Genomic DNA, 6,033 nt, shown 5'->3' with positions numbered 1-6,033 from the left:
CGTGTTCATTTGAAGCAATCAATCCGTTAGAATGTAGTCTTAATCATGCATGGGGGTGTCAAGGTGTAATTTCTTCAACGTCAATAAATTATTTCATAACATATATGAATGTATGATGTACGTAGTTTCTATATAACGCAATAAAATGTTCCCAAATTTACATCAAGAATAAAAATGAAGAGGCATACCATCGTATACTACTGAAAGAGGCTCCCCTTTATATCCCTTCCTTTAAGATTTCTTTTCTCCTTCAACCTTTCCTTTATTTCGCCTTTTCTGTCCCTAACCTTCCTCCCTGATCTTCTTGCCATCCGGTATTCCGAATAGTTGATTTTGAGGCTGCAAGGCATCTGAGATCTACTGAAGAAGCAACAGGCTGAGAAGCCATGCTTCTGGGTTTTTCGTTCGTGACCCCAGCGACGATGTAGGAGAAAAAGGAGCAGCAGGTCATAGATCTGGAAGGGATTTTTTTACAGTTTATTGGCCTAGGCTTTTCTACTTTTATCGTCTACATTTTCTGGGTTTTGATACTTCTATATTCTCCTTTGTTCAGAGAGCATGGCAGCGTTGGAGCAGCCATCATCGAGATGTTGTTGGGTTTTCCATTCAGTTGGTTTCTTTACCTCTCTTTTGTTTGTTTTTAAGTTCTTTACTTGTAATATCTTTTCAATAAGCTTCCCAGCTTTCCCAACCTCTGCAAATGAGGTTAAAACGATGACAATGATCAATGGGTGTACGTTTCGCCCGAGACGGGGTAAGGAAGTTGGTCGTCGTTTATCTTTCGTATGTTGGTTGCCGATCTGTGTTTGTGGTGATATATATATATATATATATATATATATATACACGCACATGTGTGTGTTATATATAAATATATAAATCTATATATATACATGAATAAAGAAAGTCACATTTTTCATCCCTGTGGTTTTTAAATCGAAAAATTTCTAAATAGAAAATAAAAGAGAATAAAAAGACTAAAATATCCTTAGACTTAACCTATTTTAACGGAATTAACTAATGATGTTAGCGTAAAAGGACCAAAGACGTGTGAAAATGTAAACCACAGAAACGTTTGCCATAGCTATTTTGATTTAGGGATACACGGTATGATTTTATGTAAAATCACATATACTGATCATGTAATTTACTCTAATCTTTATATGCACAACACAAGCAAGATTAGTATAAATGTTTACTACTAATTTTATGCTTGTGGTTTGAAGACGTAGCCATGTTTCTCTCACCATATAGCTAGCCTACATGATTGTTTGTTTACCTCTTATCAAACAATTATATTTCATTTTATACTATATCATTATAGTCTCTTAATCATTCTGACCATTTAATTATTTAGTACCAAATCATTAGCAACTATCAAATAAAAGCAAGTTGGAGTGAACCAACCAAAGTGGGTTATGATGATGTTAGTTTATTAATATAGTGATCTAAATTAATTTAATGTGAGCAAACATGTGTGTAGATCATCTAATTTCTTTTAAAAATAACCATAATGCACGTATTATTTTCTATATTTTTCTTAGTTAATTGAACATAATTAAGTCTTTAGTAAGTAAGTTCATAGTTCATACAACTAAATACATATGTTAAGCACAACATTTTGATCAAACCACCGATCGTCATCGAGTGGCAAGGCATCTAAACGAAACGAAGTTCCTATTTACTAAGCAACAACACCTTGAGATGGATCGGGAGAATTGGGTTTTGGGATGATTACGGGAGACTCGAACAAAACAAATTTTGTTGCTCATCTTTGTTCGTTTTACCGTTGTTATCATTTAATTCATTGTTTGATGGTATTTTTATTTCTAATGTTTGTTGGTTTTGTAGGCATTATCATTTAATTCATTGTTTAATGGTTAATACTTTTTAAAGGAGTCCTCAAGTAGATAAATATATTTTAACATGTCACTACAAGAAAAATCCTCATTAGTGACAAAATATTTTTGGCACTACTAATATAAAAATTGGTCACTAAGACACTCTAATGACCAACATTTGGGTTGTCACTTTTCGTCACTAAAGGTTCGTCACTAATTTACGTTAGTGACCAAATTCAAAAATGAGCACAAATTAGTGACAAAACTAGAGTGGTCACTGTGTTTGTGACGACTATCCTGGTCACTAAATCAGTGAAAGTCGTCATTGATTTCTCATATTAGTGACCAAAGTTAATGACCACCACAAAATAGGTCACTAGTTTGGTTCAAGATAACGGATCCGTTAGTTGGTGTTGATGTCCATTAGAGACCAAATACGTGGTCACTGATCACTAATGGCTTCTAGTGAAAAGGTAGTCATTAACTAATAGGATATGAACAAAAAGTATGCTAATTTCCACCTCAATTGGTCTTGAGCATTTGACCATTTCTCTTCCTTTCGGGTGACTAATTACAATTCTTGCACCTACCCATCGGTTATATAAACTTCAATAAAAGTACCATCTTGATGCTTACATAGAACTAGACAGTACAAAAACTTGTTTATATTTGGCATAACATTAGATGGGATAAGGCCTAACCTAAGTGGGATAAAAATGTCTTTTTTTTTCTTTCCAGGTGGAAAAAAACTCGGGGAGATAGAGACAAGATTAAGAACCTTTACAAACTGTAATTCTATGCTAAGGTGATTATAAGAGGAAAAATCTTACCACATTGTCCAGATGTTGAAGGATTGAATTTGATCATTTGGGTCGATGTCAAATTCCTCTTTTAACATTAACTATATTATCAAGATTCAACGATTGAAGAAAAGTCGTCTCGACAATCTCAAACAATCCCCCACCCTTTTTATCTATGTGTGCATGTTGAACATTTTTAAATAAGTGAAACATATGAACTTACCTCTTTATGTTTGGAAGATCGTACAAAGTGTAGCAGTAACTTGGTTGACCGATATTGATTTCCCTCTATAAAGGTTAGCCAAACAATTGGGATTCAAATAAAAAAAATAAAGTTAAAAAGTTGTCTCATAAAAGAGTGGAGATAACGTTTTTAAAGTTGGTTTTGGGTTAGTAGTTGTTGTTAGCCGAAGACAATGTGATAAGAATATTGGTAATCCCTCGAGAAGTAAGATAATACCTTTACAATGCATTGGTAGTTCACTACAACAAAATGGGGTTTGTAGGACACTCTCAATTTCTAAGTATCCTAATAGACCTCTTTATATGACCTAGTTTATAGGACCGAAAAAATAAAATGTCCTATCTAAAGGTGTTGTAATTAGTTTATATGACGTTTTTTGACGTCGTAATAAGTTTTTTAGGATACTATTTGAAAAACTGTCCTATAAAAACAAATGTCCTATAAAAAATTGAGTTTATAGGACACTTTCTCAAAAGTGTCTTATAAAGTTGTTAATGCGACACTTTGTATTAAAAATGTCCTAAAAAACTTGTTAAGACGCCCAAAAGCGTCATATAAACTTATTACAACACCTTTAGTTTATATTTTGGCTCTATAAATTAAGTCTAATAAAACAATCTATTGAGACGCTTAGAGATTGAGGGTGTCCTGTAATCCCAATTTTGTTGTAGTGGTTGTTGAACTATTAATATTTGATTTCAATTATCTACCTTTATCTTTTCAACAAAATTAATGATTTTTATATTTTAGTAAAACCAATTAATTAGTGACCACTATTTTTAGTCACTAATCATTTTAATTTAGTGACCATTATTTTTTGTCACTAATCATTTCAATTTGTGACTATTTATTTTTTTTGTCACTAATCATTTCAATTTGTGACTATTTATTTTTTTTGTCACTAAAGTTTCCAACTTATTGACCACCATCTTTTGTTACTAACATTTATAAGTAAAACCAACTAGTTAGTGACCACTAATATTTTGGTCACTAATCATTTCAATTTAGTGACCATTATTTTTTGTCACTAAAACTTCCAACTTAGTGACCGCTATTTTTTGTCACTAACATTCCTAAGTAACACCAACTAGTTAGTGACTGCTATTTTGGTAACTAATAGTTTCAAATTTGTGACTACTTTATTTTTTGTCACTAAAACTTTCAATTTAATGACTTCATTTTTTTTGTCACCATACCGTTCAACTCAATGACCATTATGGTAAATACAATCAACAATCAAAGACACTCAAATACATACCCAAAACTAGTGTTCATCACGAAACCTTCTTCAATCAACAAATCAACAATCATGGATCAACTTGCGCTTTGATACATGTAGATTAAGAGACAAAAGCGACGATTAAGAGGATAAAAGTGGCTACGATTTTATTATCATAGAAAAGCCTGATTACAAAAGAAGAGAAGGGGGAATATTTATAAAAAAAAATGAGAGGGAAACCGTAATGATGAAAAAGGACTAGACTACCCTCAAACTTTAATAGGCTAAACATAAATCTAGGTTAAATATAAGCTAATAGTAAATATACGCTAATAGGTACGTGGTGGGAAATGGAAATGAAAACAAAACCAGGTATATGTTCCATTGCATGTTGATGTTTGGATGAAAAAAATAGATCAAACAAATATATGTTGATTAGGATTTAAGAGTTTTCTTTGTTGTAGAGACTTTATTAACAAAAACATATTTCACAGTAGAAATTGGATGCAATTACTGATTCATGATCTGACATGTACATAATAAGGTAGGGGTGCAGCAACTGCCACTAGGATTGCCTAGAAGCAATCACCCTTGAAAGAACTATAATCAGCAATTGGATAATTAATGGATTCATTTAATCTTTAAAATGCAATCATCTTTAAACAAAAAAGAGACCAGAATGAGATGCACAATTGAACAATAAAAGATTTGAGGGAAGAAAGATAGGCAACGAAAAAAACAATGTTATAATGGGGAATGATCTCGGATAACGGGAAAAGAAAAAAAGGAAATGGGGGAATCTGGAGTGGCAACGATCTTTGTCATGTTCATTAGTTCTTCACCATCGTCGTCATCTGTGAGTGAGGTGATCAAGCCACCAGCCTTACAAGTTACGGCGAGGTCGATGACGTTTTTTTAAGGCAAACCCTGCGCGCGCGCACACACACACACACACATATATATATAGACACGCACACACTCTCCCCATTATAAAACAAATTAAATTCATATAAAGTGATAAAACTAAGAAAGAAAGAATAACCATTGATACTGTTTGCAACTCCTTTGGGAATATTATCTAACTGATATTTCTTTCTCGTATTTCAAATACTTCGTACAATACCCAATAAATAACAAATATATAGAGCTTATAAAAGATGATATCAAGAGTGGAAAATCAAGAGTAGATCTCTTAGAATAGTTCTTTTTCGACCTTTAGTGTACGGGAATGTGAGTAAAGTATATACCTATTTAAGGTTTTAGTTTTTAAGTTTTCATTTTATGTTTATTTAAATCTTAGATACCGTAAATAATTATCATTTATCCCTCAAGCTATACCTTAAAATAACCTTACACCTTACAAAATAGAGCGTTGTAACATGTCATACATGTCATAACGCACCAAAACGCATTATAATGCAAGCCTTAGAGTGTAGGCATAAGGGTTAACATGGCGGTGAACCTAAGCCTTGACGCCATAACGAGCCATAACGGGTTATTTAGGACCATGATTACTACCAAAGTTAATAACTTGTATTTTGCCTTTACTTTTGTCTTTACTCTTTTCTCGTCGTGTTACAATCTCTTTACTTTCTTTTATGAATGAAGTGACGAGCATCCATCACACTGATATTAAGAGAATTGACACAATGAGATTCTTTATGGTTGCAAAAAGTATTAGTAGACCCTTCAATAATTACCAATTCCTCTAATAATTTGTACTTACAGGTGACTACGAGCAGTCTTGTTATTATCTGAATCATATCAATCGTGCAAAACCCGTGGTCATTTCATTTTCTTACTAATTATTTCATCAATTTTAATGATAATTTAAAAAGATTGATTAAAAGAGAACGAAATTTTCTCTTTTAGTATTCAAAGAAATTCACAGGCCATTCGATTGTGGTTGTCGAAAGTTTTGATGCAATA

The sequence above is a fragment of the Cynara cardunculus genome, assembly GCF_001531365.2.
Source record: "Cynara cardunculus var. scolymus isolate 2C chromosome LG 15, CcrdV1, whole genome shotgun sequence".
In the NCBI taxonomy this organism is placed as follows: domain Eukaryota; kingdom Viridiplantae; phylum Streptophyta; class Magnoliopsida; order Asterales; family Asteraceae; genus Cynara; species Cynara cardunculus.
Note: the sequence above shows the minus strand (reverse complement) of the source record.